Below are 23368 nucleotides of genomic sequence, written 5' to 3'. Positions count from 1 at the left end.
CAAGGAAAGAGCAGTTTCTGGCAGCCCTGAGTGCTCAACAGCCTTTTATCCAGGGTGAAGAGCAACAGGTCCAACTCACAGAAGGGAAGAGCTGTTCCCATATTCTCCAAGGCTTGCAATGGTGTTTGTCAAGCAAGGTTTGTCAAACTGCAGTCCTGCTCAGGGAGCCAGGGAAGCAATTCCTGACATCAGGTGTCCCATCCCAGTGCTGTTGTGTCCTATGTTCTTCACATTGCTGAGTTTACAAGAGATAAGGAGAATAGGCTGCTCAAATGAGGAAGTGGAGTAGTATTCCAGCTTGGAATACAGCAGAGAGAGAAGGTGCAAGGTCATGGCTGGAGCATGGGCAGAGTGGCCACAAAGCAGGGGGAACAGAAAGCTCAAAAAGCACCCATGCAAGTGTTGGAAAAGTTTACAGTCCTGCCCCAGTGGGCAGCAAACAGATGTGGTAATTAAGGCAAGGAACCTCTTTGTCATGGAGAGGGACTGAGCTCAGAAATGCTGACAGCTCAGGAACAGTGTGGTGGTTCCAGGGCTAGGTGTGCAGAGCTGCTGGGCTGCTGCTCTGGCAAGCGGGGCTGGGCTCCTGGCTTTCCTGTTCTCTCTCTTCGTCCTTCCCCTGGAGCCCCCAGCTGCTCTTCTCCTCCCCAGCCCACAACCTGGCTACAGGAGAGATTTGAATTTTTAGTAAACCTGAGCTAAGGTAGTTATTTTGAGCAGAGTTCCTGTAAAAGTCTGTGTTTCCATCAGTTTTGCTTTGAGTTTTGGTTGGAAACCTGCACTCTAAGTGAGGTTCATATCCTGCAAAAGAACCAGGCAGAAATGTTTGCCCATTCTTCTGAAAATTTATATTTCATATTTGTTCAGCCCCAGAACACCTTTTTTTCATTTCTCAGGGTGTTCAAGTGTAAAGGTGTCTCTCAGCATCAGTGGAGCTGGTGTGAGACTTTCTGCTTCTCACCCTTCTCCCTCTCAGGAGGTTTTATCTGAGGGATCACTAGCTGGTGACTGACTGGGTCATTTTCCCAGTGAGGGCATCCCAACTTTGTCTGCTCAATGTGGCAGTGAGACTGTAGCACAGACTTCTTGGCTGTCTGGGAATGCCTTGGCCATCAGCTTTCTCAAGATGAGGGGATAGAAGAGATGGGACCTGCTTCTCAGCCTCTGGAGGGGTGGGAGAGAGGCAGGAGAGAGAAGAGGTGATCTCTCCGTGGGAAATTGAATCTGAGGGCCTGCTGAAGACCAGGGGAATGGCATGGTTGGGTGCTTTAGTGGCAAAAGAGTGGGAGTCTGGAACTTCAGTCCCTAATTTCCCTCTGACTGAGAGCTGTGACCAGTAAAGGCAGATGTCTGAGAAACACAGGAACAGTCAACCATCTTTAGAGGGATGATGATGCAGAGGGGTTGCAGGGCCTGAGGCAGTCCTGCCGCTTGTCTGTACAGTCCTTAGACATTCTGGCCCTTTTGGTTGTTTGTATTGAATGAAGTGGTTGAGCCTTAGGGACTCTTGACCTGCTTCACTCTGGCCTGGGCCTGTTGCTGGTTCCCAGGTAGTTATTGGTCCTGCTGCGTGGGTAGAGCCAGGACTTCTATCAAGCCCAGATTTAGAGAGGGCTGCATAATCAAGGAACTCAATCTTTATTTCAGTGCTAATCCACTGGCATGTCACAGATGTAGCTTTCTTTCCTTTTCCTTATCCTGTAGCCCTAGCTGGATGCCCTGGCTACATGCTTGAGGGTTTCTCCCTGTCCTGTGAAAGATGAGGTTGTGGCTGTGCCCTTTATTCTATGACAAGTTCAGTATATTTTGGAAGTGCCTGATTTGAGATTTATGAGTAAGGAAAGAAGGGACCCAAGTGCAAATGGTAGGCTTCCAGACCTTCCTCTCCTTCATGCCTTCTCAGCCCCAAGGGAGAAGTACTGCTCTTAGGACTGATATCTGAATTCATTAAATAGCTCTGTCCTGTAATGAGTTACATGAAAATCAAACTATTAATACTGCAGAGCATTGTGGAAGCCTGTCTGATTTGAGATCCAAATGTGTGGCATGTTTTTATGTGTCATTGTGTGTATTCATCCCTAAAGCCACCCCCACTCCAAATACACAAATGGAGCATCTAGAAGAAAGGAGCTCTGTGACTTCTCAAGTTGAGGACAGACACTGCTCCATTTGTCCTCCTCCACTGTGCTCTCCATGCAGGAGCTGGAAGTCATTAACTGGCATGTTTCCACCTACTTTGCACTCTGATCTAAGCTTATTATGGCAGAATTTCCTCTTTGGATCTGTGCAGTGCTGGTTTCATTGCTGCTCTGATGAAAGAATAACTGTTTGGTGGCTTGAACACTACCTCTTTGCTCCCACTATGCCCTTGTGACCTGCTCAGAAGATATGGGTTTGATAATGCAGGGTCATGGGTACTTATGGTCCCACCTGCATGGTGGGAAGGAAGTCTGTGCCTGTTTAAATGGGAAGCTGTCTGGGATACAGGAAATCTGCCCTGGAACAGGCTGGAAGGCCCTGGCAGTATATCTGAGCCATATGTAACCTGGAGCATTATAAAGCATGTTTCTTGTCCCATGGGACAAAATGAGGAAATGAGCCCCATTCATATTTGCAGTCAGTGAGATTTTGTCTGAGTAAGTGGGGTAGGACTCAAGATGTTGACTAACCTTCTGGCAAAAGCAGGGAATGAAATAAAAAAGAGTAATACTGCACCAACTTTGACTCTAGTGAACTCAGGAGACAGGGACAAAAGCTTTTAAAGTAGGAAATAAATAAAATATCTGTGACTAGGTGGTCCTGGAGAGATTTAATTGAGGGATATCTAAACTGTTTATCTGTTCCCAGTGGTAAGGAGAGTCATGAATAACCTATGAGTGCTTTGATGGACAGTTAGTGACTCATGCAGTTCTGTCTGTTATCTCACCATGAAAAATAGTTATGGAACAAAGCCTTATCCAGCCTGAGTGTATAAATGTATTAAACAGTTTCCACTTGAACTTGATATACTGGTCTGAAGTACTTTGTAAGGATACAGGTTGATAGGATACAGGATAAGGATACCACTAGTGAGAGCAATTGGTTCAAAAAGAAAAAAAAAATATTCATTTAGGCTGTTGCTATGATGACTGAGGGTGGCTGCAGTTTCCCTGAGAAGAGCTGCCATTTCATTTTACTGCAAGAATATTTGTATAAAGGATTTTATGGCACTTTAAGCTGACTGATCCTCAAACACAATATAACCTGCACTGAATTTTCTTCCCTCCTTCTCTCCTCTTCCCCCATTCACCTTCCCTACACTTTTGTTTGTTCCACAGTTTGAGCTCCTTACAGAGGTTTTTCTACCTTTGCCAGCTTTAGGTTTTGTTCATTTACAGGGTCAAGACTAAGCCAGCTACAGTGAGGATGTGGCAGAAATATTTCCATGTTTGGTGTGGTGTATTTGTTGTGAATGTCTTCTAGTCTTTAAACATACACATCCAAACCTCTTGGGTCAGGTCAGTAGACAGCAGGGTAAATCGCTCCTTATGGATCTGCCCCTAATGGGACAAGGGAAAATGGCTTTAAACTGCAAGAGCATAGATTTAGATTAGATATGAGGAATAAATTCTTCACTATGAAGATGTGAAGCACTGGAACAGGTTGCCCAGAGAAGGTGTGGATTCCACATCTCTGGAAGTGTTCAGGGTCAGGTTGGCTGGGGCTTTGAATAATGTGGTCTAGTGGAAGGTGTCCTTGCCCATGGGAGGGAGTTGGACCTAGATGATCTTTAAGGTCCCTTCCAACTCAAACCATTCTGTGATTCTACAATTCTATGAATTTGTAGGACTGCATAAAGATGGCAGTGTCTGTGCTGCCATTACAACTTCCTCCCAACTGTGACCTATAGGCTAAATGTTTTACCATCCAAGTTGCTGAAATCACTTTACCCTGGCCAAGGGAGGGCTGTAAGGGAGGCTGAGCAGGTAAAGCAGGTAGAGCAGAGTTCTAGGTTTCTCAATCCTGCTTGAGCATCTCTGCTGAAGTATGAGAGTTGCTGGTGCTGAAAGCAAAATAACAAGAGTTTGACCACAAGCTCTGGAGGGAGATGCCAGACAAGAGAGTATCCCAGAGACAGCTCCACAGACAACTCCTTCATGCTGAGCCAGCAGAAGGCCAGGACGTGCCGGCTGACCAGCACCGAGCAGGCAGAGCAGCCAATGCAGGCAGCAGCACCAAGGCCCTGGTGACAAATCTCTGGTGTGACCAGCCTGGGTGGCCTGGCAGGGGCAGCTCTCACAAGTACATGTGCTAACTGGAAATGCACACAGCTGAGTGCCATACAGCTTTTCTCTTTGATTTCCTCCTGCTGAGCCCTGCAGGTTGGTACTGAACGCCTCTTCCTGAGTGTGCAGTGGGCAGCCCAAAGCCTGAGTCTCACATCCAGGAGCATGGGGCAGCTTAGCAGCCTTTGTAACCTTTTGCCTGGCAAAGCCTGGTCGCAACACTGCATGTACTTTGTTCCCTGCATCCCTCGGATCTGCTCGGGCCCCCTGGGAGCACAAGCTCCAAAGAGAAGCTCGGGCAGAAGGCAGAGAGAGGGAGCTGCCTGTGCCGGACTCGGCCGGCCCCGCTGGCAGCGTGGGGCCCTCCCGGAGCTGTGGACTCTGTGCTGTGAGAGCTTGTTCCACACATTGCCTAATCTCTCCTCAGCTGTCCTGGCTCTGCTGAGGCTGCTGTGTACAGGTTGCAGGACTGACTTCAGAGTAAGAGTGGATTTTGTTTGTTTGGTTTGGCTTTTTTCTTTCTCTCAGGGCAGCACTGTCAGGCCCAGGCTGGCTGTAGCAGCCTTTCTACAGGAGCCTGGGTGCTCTGCTGACACTGACGGAAAAGTGGGGTTTGGTCTGGTTTGGCTTTTAATGAAAAGAAAAACCTTTCCTTTCCTTTTTGGACCAGTGCTCCTTGTGAAATAAACTGCCTTATTCTTCTCTACCCAGCCTTTCCACAAAATGCTCTTCTGTACTTGTCTCTTAACAACTTGTCTTGTTTGAGTGAAGCATCCTAATTATAAAATAGCTCTGGGCTGCTGGCACAGGCTTGGCAAAGTCACGCAGCCCTCCTGGGATGGATCCCTGTGCAGGGCAATGCCGTGGTGAGAAAAAGCCCTCTGGAGACATGGCTGGAAGGGAACTCTGGTGTTCTGTGTGGCTGGTACTGCACGAGCAGCTGACTGAGCAAGGCTTCCCTTTCTGGGCCTGCTAACAGCCGTGAATTGGGTGTCGTGGGCTTGCCAGCACAGCCAGGGTGCATATTATGACAGGTGAAGGGAATTGTGGGTGTGGAAAAGTGTGGGTGTAGAGAAACTAACTCGGTGGAGGGGTGAGGTTGGAAGGAGCAGATAGGGAAGAGCCAGAGGCACAGGTGTCAATCAGGATACTGGTGAGGTGGCTTCTGTCCATGTGCTGCTCTGGCATCACCCGTGAGCTTCTGGGCACACCCTCTCTTGGTGGGGCTGTTGGAGTGCGGAGGGGTGTCCCAGTGCTTCTCACCCTCTGACACCCTCAGGAATTTATCACAAGGTCCTGGAGCTTCTTGGAATGACAGTGTCATCTCCAGTGTCATGGTTTCCATCCAGCAGCAACGGGAACAAATCTGTGTCCCAGACGAGGAACAGTGGTCCTGGCACTCTCTGCCCCACTCTCACTGTATATAATGCTCAGTAGAAACAAGGAAGAAATGAAAGTTGCTGTTTCCCATCTGCTTCTTTAAATGTATGTGCCAACTCAATCCCAAACCTCAAGGAGGTGCACTGAAAATCTGTGAGTTCATGGTGAGGTCAGTCATGGGTCACAAAGCAGCAAAACACAGTCTCTGCCACCACAGGACAGGGAAGGAGGTTAAAGTTTCACAGTGCACTTAGCTGAGCAGCATAGCTCTGTCTGTGTTTCACTGGGTAGAAATTATTCATTGACAAGAAGGGTTTCCAGACTGTCCCAAGGAAAATTCTTTGTGAAACTGTATTTCTTTTGAGTTAAGCTATTGGGAACATGAGTTGAAAACTGACCCAGGGATGCATACTCCTGTCAATCAGTTACATTTAGGAAAGGAAAGATTAAAAAACTCTGAGGCAGGGCCAAGCACTTAAAAGGGTGAATTCTTTGCACTGATTCCTGTGGTAAAATGCCAAGACAAGCCTCGTGATTTCCTGGTCCAAGTGCAGAGAAATGAAATGAAAAATATGAATAGGCCAAATACTGAGATCCTCATTACAGAAAAGGGCCACTCAAGGGTACCTAAGATCTCCCTCTCATCAGGGAGAGAAAATAATTGAGAGAGCTCTGGTTGCAGCTCAGCCATAGCCTTGTGCTCGGCATCCTCAGCAACCTTTTTTTTTCCTCATCTGCCAGCTTGCTGTTCTCATGCCAATTAAGGAAAAAAAAAAAAAGCCGAAACTACCTGCTCTATTTTTAATCCTATTTGTCTGTAGATAAACTGCATGTTAGATGATTAATAGATCTTTATCACTTCTAAAGTTTAGACTATAAAAAGCCTACCCCTCTCTTTTGACTGTTAAATAACTATGTAAGCCTTGCTGCTGTTATTTGGAATTTAAATTAGACACAGCACTTCTGAGAGCATTTGTTAATATCTCAAGTGGACCACGTGGCCTTGGCAGAGCCAGAGGGGAGTTTGTCCCCTTGTGTGGCCTCAGGAAAGCTCGACTGCCTGGTTTCAACTAGGAAGACCAAGCCATGGAGGCTTGGTTAAGGAAAAATTTGGCACAGATATAGGCTGTGTTTGACCATGCCAGGGCTGTACTCAGCCATTTGCATCTGGTGCTTGCACCTTTAAGACATGCTAATTCAATTAGAATTTGCACATGATGAGGGTTTGGGAATTGTGGTGCCAGCAGGGTGCTTCACACTGACCTTCTCTGTTCCCAGGGCAAGTGTGAATTTGCCTTTGGTTTTTTTTCCCTTTTTACCTAAGAGCATAGGCTGGAATGGTGTGGCATTTAAGCAGGCATTACACAAAGCCTGAAAAAACCTTAACCTTAAATGTACTCATCAACAGAGGCTGTAGCCTCTTCTTAATCAAGACCATGGATTTGGATTAAACTGGAAACTTCTGTCACTGAAAGAAGAGCAAATCTGAGCCTGGGCTTCTGCACTTCCTCAGACATGGCACATTGATCTGGTAGCCACCAAGCCCAGATGGAAATTGATGGTTGCCTATAAAGACAGTTGTAAAAGCTGTTGCACTCTGGTGTTTTATGGAAGCTATTAAATCTGTCAGCTGGTTCAATCTGTACCTGAAAATGTTTATCTTCCATGACACATTTGCCTTCAATTAGTTATTTGGTGGTTACAAAGACTTTTTAGCCTTTGTCCACCATTTTTCTTCTGATTTAAACTGATACATCAGCATAGGTGCATTGGGTGGTTAATTACAGCCTCATGTACCTGTCCTACCCCTGAGGCAGGAGCAGTGGTGGAGGAAGGGCTCTGCCAGGGATTAAAGCCAGTGTGGGTGGTCTCTTCCTCCAGCACTCCCAAAATCCAGGAAGGAAGAACCTAATCCCTGCAAGCTAATGTGTTAGTGTAATTACTGAAAGAGAGAAGAGGTATATTCCTGCAGGTCCTTGTCATCTACTCTTTGAAAGCAGCCTAGATCAATATCCTTCGTTCCTCCAACATGTCCAGGGGCCTGATTCAGCTTTATGTAAAAACCTTTGGAGCAAGTCATGAGGACCAGTTTCAAATGTTAAATTGCTGGGATGTTGACAATGGATTTGGAAAAGATCTGATGAGTGGTGTTCTCTGCAGTGTATTAATAACATTTTTTACAGGATACAGAAAATAAAACCTCTGTAACAGCTAAAAATCATATCAATGTTAACTCAGGTTGTTTGCAAACTTGTTCATGAAGGATTAAGCTAACAAAATGAAAGGAGGGAGGAATATCTTTGCTTGAACAGGAAAACATAGAAAAATTTTGATGAAGAATTTACCTTGGTGTGCTGAGAACTGATGCTACAGCATGAGTTTGGCATCTCCTAAAGTACTTTGTGTACCTTGTATTTTCATGCCAAGCACTAAATCAAATGCTTTTCTGTGGATTTGTTCTGCTACAAACTATTTGTTATTTAGCCTCATGGCCATTTCTGAAGTCCATGTCTGTTTCTGGTGAAATGGTTGCTTATTACCTTTTTAGAGTTACACAGCCAACCAGGCGATGCTCAGCCAGGGCTTTCACAGTAACGCTTCTGCTAAATGTTACAGTAAAATCCCAACCTCCCAAAACCCAGCATGTGAGAGGTGTGTTTATATTGAATTGTTGGATAAAGTTGTGCAACCCTATATGCAACCAAGCATAGCCAGGCTGCCTCTCCTGCCAGGGATGCCACCCACATCTGTCTGGGTTATGCCTGCATCAGCTGTTTCCTCCAGCCCTCCACCTCGAGCTGAGCCTGCTGTTGCTGGGTGTTGCTGCTCTACCCTCCAGCAGCTCCCCCAGCCTCCCTGGGGCTCCCTGCTCCCCACAACACCCCCAGACACTCCTGCTCCTCCTCAGGTCCCCTGACCTGTCCTTCCAGAGGTCCCGATGGGCCCAGGCAACGCAGCAAGCCTGGAGGGGAGCTAGCCCCCATAAAGAAATGCTTTTATAAATGTGTCTTTAGATAACTGGCAAAGTACAGCAGCAACTCAACAATTCCCTGTGAGGGACTGCCAGGCGAGACTCCTGCAGGCAGCTCTTTGGAGGAAGTGTAGAGGCTTGCTAGAAATACACTGAAATCCAAGAAACACCATGTGCAGGCCTGGAGCACTGATTGCTGGATCCATTTGTTCATTAGGCAGTGGCTGCTTCTGAGGCTAGAAACAGAAATTGACTTGCTAGTAAAAAGCAAAATAATTTCTAGACTTCTTCAGGGACTAGTTTGCCCACTTTTACTCATGAGGTGATGAAAACAAACCTTCCCACTCTGCAGCTCCTAATGCTCTTTCTGTATTGGTGGCCTATTTTTCTGCTTGAGGACAGGGAGGGACCATTGAGTCACACACAATCTCGTGCCCTTCTCCTCCTCCTCTCATTTAAATATTAATATGATGAATTATTACTAGAGTAACAGCTGTGCACTACTCATATCACAGCAACATAACCTTCCCCTCCTCATCGGAGCACAGCTATTCCTGCCTCGTGTTTTCTGGTTGACCTTCTCACTTCTTCTGGATGACCTTTTAAAAACTACTTTGTTAGTTCTGGTGTGGTATCATTAGGATAATTGCTTGTTCTGTTCTTTTTGCTTAAATATTAATGATACTGAGGAATTCAAAAGATAGCTGCAGTAATGGTAAGTTAAATGTCTGTGTGTATTCTCCCATGGGATCTGTTTGTTTAGAGAGAAAGAAGTGAAAAGATTAATCTTTCTAACTAACACTTAGAAACACCTCCTTCTCTTTGAGAATTGCCAAAATAATAATAGATTGTCTTTAATATAAATAAAATAGTTTCATATTAATCAGCTAGTGTCTCTAGATAATTCATAGGAATAGTTAACATTGCCCCTAGAAGTACTAACGTTGTCCCTAGAAGCCCTACAGCATTGCATTCTCTGTAGATAGAGTATTTTAAGAAAGACTGCTAATAAAACCACGAGACAACTCCGTATAGACTGCTGAAAATAAATATTTGGCATTGAATAAAGGAGAGGGAAAAATAAAACACCATCAATTAGCTCAATACAATTGGAAATAACAAGGTAAAGCATTCTTGGGCAGATTTGGAAATGCTAGTAGATGTTAAGTTTTGTGGGTAAAGGTCCTCTCTGCTGAGCACCTTTTGCATAGCTCTTGTCTTTGTGCATGTGTGTGTGTGGTTTACAGACCCACAGGTTTTCTCCTCCTTGAAAATGTCGCTCCTTGGAATACTCTGATGTTGCAGAAGTTTGTTGGTTTTTGCACCACTGTTGTAGAGAATGTAATGCCAGAAGGAGTGTAGAAATCAGGTTTACTGGATTGGCTTGTATTTAGCATGGGATGAAACCTTCTTGTTGCTTAGGGTGAAAAAAAAAATAATCTGAAATGCTCTTATAAAGACTTAAAAATTAAATGTCTATATTTTCATTTGGAAGTTTTCATTTTAAAATTTTGTTTTAGTAAATAGTTGTTCTTAAAGCCAAGCAAAATACTTTCAATTTTAACAAAATATTGTTTTATTGCTTTATTGTGGAGGGGAGGTGTTAAGAGCACATAGATATAACAGGAAACCTAAATATCAATCCAAATTTATAAACGATGCATTTCTTTTCCCACCTATGATGAAATCAGTAGAAACTTTTTTCCCCAATCAGCCTTACCAGGGATAAGAGAAAGGGAGGCAGGAGGGCTCTGCTGCCAGAGAACTCTTCCCATTCAAAACCTGTGTCTAAATCCATGCCTGTCTAGGGGCTGGGGAGAAGAAAGAATGAAAAGACAGCAAACTGTGTTTGTAAGTCACTGACTGCTCTAATATAATGCTAAAAGAAGTGCTGTAATTTCTAAATATTTTTTCTACTGTTTTTTTCTGAACGAGTACCTAGTGTGAAAAGAGAGGCTCATCCTGACTGTTTGAAATTCCTACTGCAGTCAACAAAAGTAAAACCATGGATTGAGACATGCTCAGTACCACCTATACACAAATATATTGTTGGGTTTTTTTCCCTTTGTGTTCTGTACCTCCTAAAGTTTGCTAAAGATAGAAAAGCTTTTGTTCACTCAGCTTACCATCCTCATCAGGGATGTCTTAATTCTCAAGCATGTTACTGTACTGCAAATCATTTGGCAAAAATTCTGCTTTTATAAGAACCCTTGACAAACTTGTAGCATATGCCCCAGATAAAATCTCCTTCCAAACAGTCCCTTCAGATGATTATCTGCAGTGATTGCAAATGAACCTTGTAGCAAGCTCATAACAACTGTCCTCGTGGACGGAAGAGAAACCTGCTGTCAGAACTACAAATAATTTACGTAACCCAATTTAAAGCTCTAACAAAATGTTCCCTGTTAAGAGGATTGTTATACTTAACGTGTGAGATGAAAATGCTTTCTGAAGGTCAGGAATGCACAGAAGATAGATTAGATCTCTTGAAAAGACAAAAAATAGGTTTTTACCAGAAGTTTTTCTTCTGTCAGACTTTCAACTTGGCATTCTCAGAAACTTACATAAGTGCAGCTTTATTCCTGCAAGTGCTGTGTTTGCTCTGCAGAGGGAGAGGAGCCTCAGAGCTTCAAGAAAAATACAACTGAAGGTGGACTGGGGACTCAGGTTATTTTCTGTATACTTCAGATAGATTCTCAGGTATATTTCACCAGCAGCACCACAGATCAAAGCTTGTTTTAAATATCACAAGGGTGGGTTTGGGGAAGTATTTGCTGTATTCTCCCAGCCACGGCAGGCAGTGTGATGCTGGAGGGCTCCAGGCATCTGTGTTGCTCTGCAGGTGAGCCAGCCGGGGTCCAGCAGGTGACAGTGGCAGTGGCAGTGGTGGCCTCTCGGATGTGCTGCAGCATTAACCCCTGCAGCAGGAGCTGTGGCAGGAGCTGGCTCTCCTCGAGCTCTCCTGCTCACACCTGCCTGCTGCTGAGTGACACAGCGGTGGGACACACTGCTGAGGATGGAGAGGCAGGCTCCCAGAAGCACATTGAACCCAGGCAAGGCACCTGGGCGAGGAGTCCTGCCCTCCTGGTGCTCAGTGACCTGGCTGCCTCTGCTCAGTTGGGAGTCAATGGAAAACTGTCAAACAGAGCCACAAAACCTGAATTTGACACACTGGAAAACAGCTTAACGAGGTCTAGTTTTATTTAATAGGATTTAGGGGGTGCGGCACGGCTTGGAATGCTTTTCATATAGGATACAATGGAAAGAAAATGAAATTACAGCCTCTGTAACCATCAGAAAGCCGGGCTATTGCTGACTTTCTCCTCCTCCCCTGCAAACAGTCACATGTAGTTTCTGTCCATCTCTCTCTGGCTCCAATCAGCCACAACCTGAGATTACAGAGAAGGTGGTGATGGAGATTATTTAAACACTTAGCCTCTCCTCTCCTTCAGTGTTGCATTCCCCTAATGGCTGTGTCTCCCCGTTACTCTGTCCCCTGCCTGCCCTGCTACTGGCTGTCCCACAGCCCTGCAGCAGAGGTGCAGGAGGAGTGTGGGGTGTGCAGCAGGACACCAGGCAAGCAGCAGGCTTTGGCAGGTGAGAGAGGCTGTGTGGCCACATGTTGGAGCAAAAGAACAGGAAAAAATCTTTGTCCTGGAGAATGGGATATTTCTTACAGCCTTCTGCTTTGCTGAGGGACTTTTCCCAAAATAGGTGTGTGAAGGGGAATGAGAAAAATCCTCTGCATCACAGCAGTAGGTGCCCCTCACTCCCTGGCAACCTGTGCTCCCCCAACCTGTCACCCACCCATGGGGTGGGCACTGACAGAGCCACTTCTTTTCCTCCTTAATGCGTTCCTGGGCAGCAAGACTTTCACCACCACCATCCTTGACAGATAGAACAGGAAGAACACGAGGAGGAGGTGCCCAGGAGAGGTGAGGCAGCCCCTGTTAGCTTTCTGTGCACCTTCTGCTGGGGGAGACCATGTGAGTGTGCCTGTCCCATGCACAGCAGAGCAGTGCCACAGCACTTTGGCACTTGCAGCCTCTTGGTGGCTTGGGCAAGGTTCTTTTGGTAGACTATGACTTTGCTGACAGCTAATTCTTCAGATGGAAACATTTTTGTGCCAGGTAGATTTCCAAATCTGAACTTTGCTGGAATGTTTCGTTTATTTTACAAGAACTGGAACAAAGGAGACCACTGATTTTGCCCTACTTAAAAACAAGCAAACAATAACAAAAAAGCTTTTAAAAGACCCTTGCCTGTTTCAGAAGATGAGGGCATTCTTGAAATCCAGAATCAAAAATGCATGTTTTATCTTTCTTGGTGTTCACAAACTGCAGACCTCAGGTTTTGCAGACTGAGAGATCTGTTAGCAGATTAATTCCCATGCTGTGAGTCCTGGGTGTGCTCCAGCCCACACAACTCCTAAACAGAAATTTTCCTGTGACTGCATCCACAGGCTTCTACAGGCTATGTTGGGATTGGGCACCTTAGTTTAATTTAAGTGGACTGTTCCTCCCATGTATTGCTTTCAGAGGTTCCTGCTGGCTCCAGGAGCTACCTGACTCATGTGGAAGAAACAAGGACGAAATAGGTAGGGAATTTTCAGAAAGAGGTTGGGAGAGAAAGCTTGTAAAAATGAGATTTGGACTGAACAGGAGAAAAGAAAATAGAAACCAGGAAATGGGAAGAGACTTGGAGAAACTAGATGGGCTCTGAGAGGGAGTGGAGAGACTGGCACAGAGGGTGTGCAGACTCGGGGTGTACAAGCTCAGCTACTTGGGGGCTTCTGGTGCTGGGCATGGACAAAGAACTGCCTGGACAAAGCCTAGAATAACTTGTAAACTCAGAATTCAGAGCTTTGGTGCCAGGACCAAGGACTTTGAAAAGTGTGTTGGAAAGTTGAATTGTGAAATAAAGTACAAAACCCTTGCAAATTTTAGTTCTAGTAATCTTAAATCTGCTATTAAGGGCTACATTGACCTTGTTCTTTTGTGACTCAGTTCAGAACAGTGGGAATGATAACATTCTGACATTCTTTCAGATTGTAGAAATTAATTTAATGGTTATTTGCAGAGCCCTTAAACGCTGATGGTTCTGTCCTCGGACTGGGGCAATACATGATGAACAGCTCATAAGGCAGTACACTGATTTTGGTTTTTCTCGGTATCCAGTTGCTGGTAATCAGGTGAGCACTGAATGTGCAATGAATGAAGGAGAGCACTGAGCACTTGTGAGGAGAAAAGGGAATATCTGCTCCTGCACTAAAGCTGTATCAGAGCAGAGCTTGTTCTGATTACTGTGATTGTCATGCTACATGGAGCTCCCTTCCAAGGTCAGAGAAGTTTACTAGCTGTCATGAAGGCCTATATTCCCATGTTCTCCTGTTATCTGAAACATTTCAGCAATCAGAAAGACAAATCTTCTTGTTCCTCTGTATGAAAAGGTTCAAAAGTTTCCATTACTGCCCTGCTGCTTCCCTTGATTTCAGCAGTCCCCGCAGGTTCTTTGTTGCTGTTTCTTAGCTGCCAGCAGCCTGCTCAGGCCCTGCCTCTGACTCCCTGCTGCCTAGCAATGATTACATTGCTATTGTTTACTAATAAACGTCTTTGGACCTGGGATGATGAACATGGGGTACAGGGCAGTACTTTGATCGCAAATTGTACGTGTTGTCCTTGAAGCAATTTTACTACAAGCAAATGAGTTGCCTTAATTATTGAAATAGGGATATTATCACAAACCATAACAATCTCACTTTACTCTGTGCTTCGAGGAAGTATCTAGATAGTCCATGCAGTTGTGGAAATACCAGCTTGGGTAGTCTGTCAGGAGAAAATAAACAGCTGGCATCTTCAAACTTTGGTTGGCTTGAGGGGGAAATCACCACCTTGGTTTTGACAAATACTGTGCTGTTTTGTGAAGTCTTTGTCAAGCATCTCTGACAGACAGGCTTGGGAGTGCTGAGTCCTCTTTGGAGCTGCCCCTGGAGCAGGATGGCTTGGGCAGTGGTGATACGATCCCTAATGCAGCCCTGGCAGTATGGTTTAACTCTGAAGGCAAGGGCTGGGTTTCTGTATCCTTGCCCTATACCTTGGGGATATACCTTTCCCAACACAGAAATCCAGGATAGACAAGCTGTCCTGGAAAAGTTAACAGCAAGAAAAAGGGGAGAGGTTTGTAAGCTGCTGTCTTACACCCCTGGGCCACCATTTCAAGACACAGGAAGAGTTTGCTCAGTCTTGTGTGATGGCTAAGCTGGTCCTTGATTGCTTTGGTGGCCAAGTAAGAACTGCAGCCTGGCCTTGTCACTGCACTGCTGAACACGAGTGAAAGGGTTTGTGTACCTGACCTCTGCCATTGTGGGTACAAGGGGGCACAAGAAGGTCTGTCAGCTGTTTTGTGAGCTGGACACATCAGATTACACACAGGAACCGTGGAGCAGCTCTTGCTGTCACCCAGGGCAGTGCTGGAGTAGGTCATGGAGCACACGTGAACTCTATCATCGTGTCGGAGTCTGCAGAATTGCAGCAATCATGAGAACCGAGGATTGCAATCACAGCTGGTGCAAAGGTTGGAACTCATCTTCTTTGAGTCATCTTGATTGCTTTTGTTTTGGGAGTGTCCTGATTAAACAATAAGAAGAAATATGAGATAATGTTAGCAACTTTTTGTGTTTACTAAAATAATTTTATCAGGAATTGGTTTTATTTTAATTGAGGCTTAAACAGTTCTCTTGTGTTTCATAAGACACAAAGAATGAGGGAGGAATATATTTTTCTTTTCAAAGAATATAACTTTAGGGCCATGGGGTATCTCTTACATTTTCATTTAACAGTTTTTGACTGTTGAAATTTGCAGTTGAAAACTGTTTAAATATATGCTGGAGATAAGAGAATGCTGATGCACTTAGAAGCAGATTTCTCTACTTCTTTATCTTTCTTAATTCTAGTTCACTTTCAGGGTAAATCTTGCTATTTATATAATGAAAGAACCTCTAGGTGTAACCCTTCAATGAAATGTTTACCTCTATGAGACAACTATCTGGGCTGAGGACTGCTTCTCAGTGCTTCCTCAGCACTGGGGTGTCCAGTGGAGGTATTTCTGAGAAGAATTAAAGTCATGAAGGACAGTTGCACCAGCTGGCACTGGAGCTCTCACTGAGCTCTGCAAAGGCTGACAGCCCTGTCCACCTTCTCTCCTGCTGCACACACTGTATGTGTATGTGTTAGTATCCACTCACAAGTGGATTTGGTTTTCTGTCTTGCAGCGTGTACATACACAGATGTATTTCATTTGTCTATGCCTTAGCTAGAAAAAGTTTGGGATGACCCAGTTTCAGCACTGTTGTACCTGTAAGAGAGGTAATAAATCTTACATTCCCAAAATAACAAAGATTCAGTCAGATTTTATGTTTCTACTGAAAAAAAAAAAAAAAAGAAAATAATTTGTTCTTCAGACATACAGAAGTGTAGATCATGGGTAAAATGAGTTACTCAGTACAAAAAATGTGTCATGTATTATTTATTCCTTTCCTAGGTAGAAGTGCTTCTAGGCTCTTCTGTCTGTCAGAAGAACAGATAACTCAAAAATCCTGCATAGAAACCATCCACTCCTGAAAGTGGGATGCCTCTGAGCTACAGTCATGAGAGGGATCAAATATGCCATTGTCTCTTGAAGTAAAACCTCAGCAGAAGTCCCAGGCAAGCCTGCTGATGCTGTCTCTGGGGAAGAAAGCACTGGGGGGTTATGATGGTGTGAGATGAGCTGTGTGCCTGATGCTGACACTCTTCCAGTGCAGAAGGGAGGCCAGTCCACACCTGCTTTGTGGGATGCTCACCTGCAATGTGGGAATGTAAAATGCATCCCTCTCTAGACTGACTGACTGAAAAAACAACCTGCTGGGCAGGTACACTATGAGTTTCTCACTAATTTAGTAGCCCTCCATGTGTAGCATGTTCTCCAGTCAGCCAGGGTGCCAAAGTGTGGCAGGGAGGTGCTTCCTGCTGTTAGGAAAAGGAGCCAGCTTGGTACTGGAGGTGAAGGTTGGAGTCACTGTGTTAAGGTTACAGCTGTTCAAAGTTTTGTCATAAACTTAAAAATGCTGAGAGTTTGCTCCTATTCCAAATAAAACATTTATTGGGGGTTAAATTATTGTGCTTTATCCTCATGGGAGCTGATAGAAACAAAATGAGACCAGGAGTTAATGTTCCATTCTGTATTACTGCTGCAAAGAGTAACTGGGAGTTCTTTAGATAAGATGGATAGACACAGCTTAGCCTTTAGGCATCTGCTACTGGAGCCCATTTAAAGCACTTTGACTTGGAAGAGACTTTGCTGAAGCTAGTGGGAAATGCCAGGGTAGGAAGATGATCCCAATGTTTGGCACCAGTCAGAGCCTGGAGAATTTCCAGTGTGTGTGTTGGCATTTGTAGCATTTAAGGAGAGTGTCTTTTCTCCCCAAGAGTAAAAGGCAAAGCGAGTTTAGACAATTCTGGTCAGTTTTTCCTCTTCAAAGGAAAAATTAATTTTCTTGTTTCTCATTGTAGTATAATTGCAAGCAAATACTTTTTGCTTGAGTTGTAATAAGAGGTCTTGTGTTTCATAAGCCTAATACACTTTGTAGTAGATGATGCCTCTGTGCATAAATTTTCCCCCCTCTGCAGCAGTCAATGGTGCAAGTCCTTCTTTCCTCAGCACTTCAAACAGTTGTCTTCTGTAGAGTGGCCTGAGATCTTGCATCATTTCCTGTCAGCTACCCAAAGCTATTTATAGTATGTCTGCTGATTCTGGCACATAAGCAAAACTCAGTTTTCATGAGAAAACAAATACTTTGGAAATGTAATCCCTCCCAGCAAGTGTCTCAAAACAGCTGAGAAAATCTGAAACAACCTTGAAAATCTTAATGAAGGCCAAGACATAAATGGTGTTGGGGAATGTGGGGAATAGTCCCATATGTTTTTAGTGAAAATCCTTAGAAATAGATGGTGCAAGATGTGCTGAGAAAAAGTTATAGATCACTAAAGGAGAGGAGGTGTTTCCAAAATGTATTTGTTAGTGAAATGAAAACTTTGGGCTTTGCTGTCTGACAATCCAACAAAAGTTGTTGTCAAGGTAGCTTTTGTAAAGCTGAGTATTCACCATGTAATTTGATTGTAGATGTTCTATAAAAAGTCCCTACTTTTTCATATTTCTTAGATTTTCAATCTCTTTAGCTTCAGGAGACTGACTGGGGTAGGAGTCTGGCAGGGACAGTTGCAGTCATTACGTGAAGCAGTGTGCTTCCAGTCAACCTGCTGCTTTTGATAAGTGCTATTTTGGGAACCCTGAAAAAGGGTGTTGGCCCCAGCCAAAACACACCCCGAGCAGCAGAGCTCCTATCGGCCTCCTGCAGGCCTGTCCTGACCTGCTGGCACCCATGGCCCTTTATCTTTAGCCATCCAATATGCTGCTTTGCCTGTGAAACAGCTGCAGCCGTGAGCTGGGGCACGCTCACGTGAGCTGGGGACCACTGTGTGTGGAGCAAATGGAATTTGAGGATGAGCAGTCACAAAGGCACACAGTTTCTTAAAGTGCCTCCCAAGGCAGCCTGTTTCATCATTTTTTCACAATACCCACGTATTTGTATTGAGCTTTGCCCCCTGTAAATGTATTTTAAGAGGATTCTGGTGTGGATGAAAATGTTAGTGAATGTTAGTCCAATTTTTTGTTCTCTATAAATGACAAACTCTGCAGCACCAGCTGTATTTACAATCACACCAGAGGCTTTATCTCTGTAATGCAATAGGAATCAAAATGCTACATGTAGGAAGGTTTACAGTGCTGTAAGAATGAAGAAGAACAGTTCTGCATAGCAATATGTATATTTCTGCAATTAAATGCAATAGTTCTACAAAAACACAGAACTGTTCCATAGAAATCCACCATCAGGCCTTCATAACTTGCCCAAGAGCTGACATATTTTCCAGTAGGGATCCAAAATCAAATGTATTTTTTGCTGAGAGCACCCAGTCCTGCTTCCAGGATATCTTTCCACCTTAGTGTAGTCCAGGTATTACAGATATTTAAATAATATCTTCTGCCTTTCAACCCTAGCAGCACTTCAGCTGATGCAATAACCAGCACAGAGCCTCAGACAATTGTGCTCTGGTGCCACTTCAGTTGGCAGATGTGTTCTCCTAACCACTGCACTTGAGGTTTTGGAGGTGAGGATGAGAATGGTGCCTTGCTGGAGGTCTGAATGGGGAAGAACCTTCACACACTGAATTTTCTTGCACCTGAAGTGCTGGGACAAAAACATTTGGTGCTTCTTGTTTACACTTCATCCCACGCTTTGCCTTATTCTCCTGTAGAGTATTTCTCAGCTGTAGATTCATCCACTGATTGGATCTACAGCCTGACTCCAGCACACCTCCAATGTCCCATGCTGGGAAGTCAGAAGGAGCTTGGGTCACTTGGAGCACCCAAGTGTGAAAATGTTCTTACTAGTCATCCTTTAAAAAATTAAACTAACACACGTACGGCCTTAATTGCTTACCTCAGTAAATTTTTCAGCATGTTTGCTATTCTGTGCAAGCTGTCTCTGTGCAAGATAAACTAATGAGGAAATGATGAAAGGCTGAGAACCTGGGAGAGCTCCAGCCTTACACACAGAGAGCTAATGCTTCCAGTGATGACCCAGCTACAAGGCAAGTTTTCTAAGCTTTCCTGTTCTCTCTGAATTGACATGGCTTTGCCAACTCCTGCTCTGTCCCCTGCTCTGAGTGTTGTTTAAAACAGAAAAAGCAGGCAATGGAATTGCCTGTGTGATTTTAAGCAGGGGGTCTGCATGCAGCCTGCTGTACCAAATGTGTCCTTGATCACTGATGATCTACCAAGGGTGAAGAATGACTTGTTCTAAGTGTTTAATGACTTTTTGTCCTACAGAATTTCCAAAGTATGTCATGTAACCCATTTATTTCTAGCCTCAAAGTTGAACATCTTCTGTGACTTTCTTCTTCCACGTCCATTTGCCCTTTGTATTTTGCTGCCTCTGGTTTGAATTGGTCTCTGTTAATGGTCTGTTCTTTTCCAGTTTGTCTATTTTCTATTTCCTATTTCTGTTTTCTATTTCTATATTTCTATTTCCTGTTTCAGACAGGAATACAGATCTTGGGGTATGTTTTTTTCCTTCATTCCAAGTCCTCATCGTAGTTTTCTCTGCTGATCAGAATGTACATGGTACAAATCTTGCTCTAGCAAAGTCAGGTCCATCCAAGTGAGCCCAAATGAGGTTGTTGTCTGTGCATGTTGTCTGTGCCAGGCAGCTCAGCCTACCACCAAGTAAACTTTAACTAAAAAGGGATCTTGGCACAAACATTTGTTGAAAGTTTCTAAGATGGCAACTTCTGTGTGGTTATCTGGTAATAAAGCTGATTGGAAATATATTTTAAGATTTATAGGGAAAATTTTAAAGTCTGCTAATCCAGAGAGTGAGTGCTTGACAGAAAAATGCATTTGTGTTAAGAAGAACAAATAAAAAAACCCTGAGTCCATTATGGCAAGATAGTGTCTGACACTTCCAGGAAATGAAGGTGCCCAGGAAATGAAGCCATATGAGATATTGGGCTGCCTGTGAAACTCAAATTTATCTGGCCTGTTTGTGCTGAACATCAGCACTATGAAACTAAGCTGGAAGAGTAAGTGATCTGTAAAGGTTTTGCTTAACACACACAGAGAACTAGGCTGATTGGAGGAGGCAGCAGTTAACAGAGATCCAAACTATTAAAAACTCTTGGGATCTGTGCTGGGAAAACTAAATTGTGTTTCAGGGCTCAGAGCAGAATTAAGCAGGAATAAGCCAAGGAGGCGTTTCTTGAACCTCTCCCCATCCCCTTTTAATACGTAGATTTGTTCCTTTAAACTCATCCCTATTCACGTGCAAAATTCACCTTAGACTTTAGTAAAAAACATGGTCAGTCCTTAAAAATGTATCCTAGGATACATTTCCCTTCTTCTGGGAGGACGTGTAAATCAAGCAGTGAAACTGAGACAAAAGCCTGGAGCTGCCAAGTTACCTTGGGCAACCTTTTCAAACTGTCTCCAAATCTTTCTTCCCTTGCCAATCATAATGGGTGTGGACACTTAAAAAATACTTCGTTCCCTTTTATGCCACAAGTAACAATTCACACACAGGACTGAAATATTACACTGGAATTTACTGTTTGATCTTTTTGAACTTGGATATAATAAATGAATCATTGCTGCAGTTCTAATTATTTTTTAATTGCTGGTCTTTATGACCTTTGAAATCCAGTTCTCTTCTTGTTCTGCATTTCACTGACAGCTAATATCTGCTGGTGTTTTAGAATGGGTTGTCATCATCTAGCATATCATCTACATGCTGTGAAATTGCATTCTTGTGGAAAATGTGGAAAAAAATTGTCACCGTAATTTATAGCCTAATCAATAGTATATTAAAAATCTGAAAACAGATTAGCAGTTTGCTGGATTATATAATTATAAATTGCCATGTCACACACAATTCTGAGCAACTCTCATGTGTATTGTAATTCTATAAATAGTGAGGCTGAAGGCAACTAACATTCCTGCACCATGCTCTTCCTTGTTGCAAGATTTTCTTCTAGATTGAAGGATCCCATTCACTAAATCCTACCACAAACTACACTGTTGGAATGGGAGAAAAGAATTTGGAGGGGAAAAAAAAGAATGCAATTCATGACTTATGAATTAAGAACCCAGAAACTGGTGGCACTTCTGGGCTACGGGAGATTAATGAGTGAGCGTGTGCTACCCAAGTGAGGAAGCTTGCTACTTACTGCAAACCTCCTCTGTGTTTGTTGAACTACTTTGCAAACAGTCTAGGCTGCTGCAGAGCAAACTCCATGGATGTGCACCTTCTCCAGCTGACTGAATTGACACTGGGGATATTGGCAAGCAGTCCCAAATGGACACAGATTATGGGTTCTCCAGGTGCTGTTTCAAGGATGTAATATGAAATTTTTCTTACTTCAGCACTCTAGAATCTGAGGATCAGCTTGCTCTTTTGTTTCTCATAATGAAAATACTTTGTATGGATGGAGGGGTTCTTTAATTAACTAAATAGCTCTGGATTTAGACATACAACCACTGCTGCTCCCAACTGCTGCTCCTGCCTTTTTTTTTAAGCCCCAAATCTCTTCCTTTAATTCAAGTAAAAACTCCTCTGTGGCTTGGCTCTGGTTGTCGTCCTAACATCACCTCTTCCAAATATGCACTCCTGCAGGTTTTTCTATATGGAGTGTATTTAAATACAGGCCTTCTGGAGCAGCAGAGCTGTAATCTTCCAACTCTGTTTTGCTGGGTGGGCAGAAGAACTGCAGCTTTGTTACTGACTTTTCTGTACTGTTGGCAGCATGGTGAGCTGCGTGTCAATTAGCAAGCATTGTAATATAAAGTGTCTGTTTGATTACTGACTTCTGTATGTGTGCTGTTAGCACAGTGCTGCGCTACCAAAGGCCCAGGTCACCTCTCCTGGTAGTGGGGTCAATATCAGAGCTAGCAGTGCATCTCACTAATTGAAACAGAAGCTGTTTGCTGCATAATTGAAGAGAGTTTAGAAGTTACTTTAAAAACTTCAGAAAAGCTGAGTAGGGAGATCTCTGGATGTTGATATATGACTTGTTTATTAAAAAAAAAAAAAAAAAAAGATAAAGTTACATGATCTAAAGGTGCAAGGGTGAACTTGATATTTCAATCCAAATGACAGCAGAGCAATAGAGCCCTATTTCATATAACTTCTGTCCTAGTATTAGCTATAAATAATCTCTGTCTAACCAGGAAAAATTAGTATTAATTGGTTTATCTTTTTTTGAGTCATCCTGCACTGAAAAGGCATATCAGGGACTGCAGTAGGAAAACTGCACCCTGCCTTGACAGTTGTACCGAAACTGGGTTAGTAGAAGCAGAAGGCTCTTCTGATACCTGGAGGCTTGGTGTCCTCGTGCTTCCCTCTCCTTACTAAAGACTGCTGTATACAAATCTCAGGGGGGAAAATGTAAAGTTTTCATTATTTTTCTTTATTTTGCTGTATTAGTTGCGGTTTGGGGGAAAGGCAGACTCTTAGTGACTCTGTTAAGGGCGACGCTATAGGAAGCGAGAAATCCTTTGTGGTATCTAGAGGTGACAGCAATGGCAAAGGTCTGTAGACGCTTGTGGGGAGAAGACTCAGATCCGCCATGACACGGAGACCGCGGAACATGTGAGCCGAAGTGTCACCTTCGGAGAAAGGAACTGCCTCCGCTGCAGTTGCCTTCCAACTGTTTTTGTTTCTGTGCCGTGAGGAACGTTCCGTGACGGGCCAGTTGAACGGGGCGCACCCGGGCTCTCCCCCGCCTGTCGCTGCCGGAGCCCCGCACACCGCCAGCCCCGGGACAGCGCTGGTTCGGCGGGGCCCCCTCAGGGCCTCCCGCTCGGCCGCTCGGCTGCCGCAGGCGCCACCGGGGCGGGCAGAGCCGCGGCCGCGCTCCCTTCGGTGCCCACCGCTCCGCCCGCCGCCTCTCCGTGCCGTGCTCCACTCAACCGTGCTTCGAGAGCGCTCAGCCCCTCGGGCCAGCTGGGCACGGCGGGAGCTCCGTGTCTCAGGCCGACGGGCGCGGCGGGAGGTGAGCGAGCGGATGGCGTTTCTCTCTTTGCCGGGGACAAGCTCGGCCGCCCCCCGGACCGTACCCCGCACCGCCACCGGGCGCTGCTCCCGTCCCGCCCCCGTCCCCGA

At 44.5% G+C, this 23368-nt stretch overlaps 1 protein-coding gene across 1 annotated transcript in view; it reads left to right on the top strand.

The window, feature by feature from the left end:
* Positions 1-9146: 9146 nt before the first annotated feature.
* Positions 9147-23368, top strand: part of MAPK6 (mitogen-activated protein kinase 6) — a 28214-nt gene continuing 13992 nt past the window's right edge. Inside the window, exon 1 of the mRNA XM_015639106.3 lies at positions 9147-9331. The gene's annotated coding sequence lies outside the window, so the exon portion shown is untranslated. The remainder of the gene's footprint in view (positions 9332-23368) is intronic.

Source organism: Parus major, chromosome 10 (assembly GCF_001522545.3).
Source record: "Parus major isolate Abel chromosome 10, Parus_major1.1, whole genome shotgun sequence".
NCBI classification, from domain to species: Eukaryota; Metazoa; Chordata; class Aves; order Passeriformes; family Paridae; genus Parus; species Parus major.
This window is presented reverse-complemented; position numbering and strand designations above follow the sequence as displayed.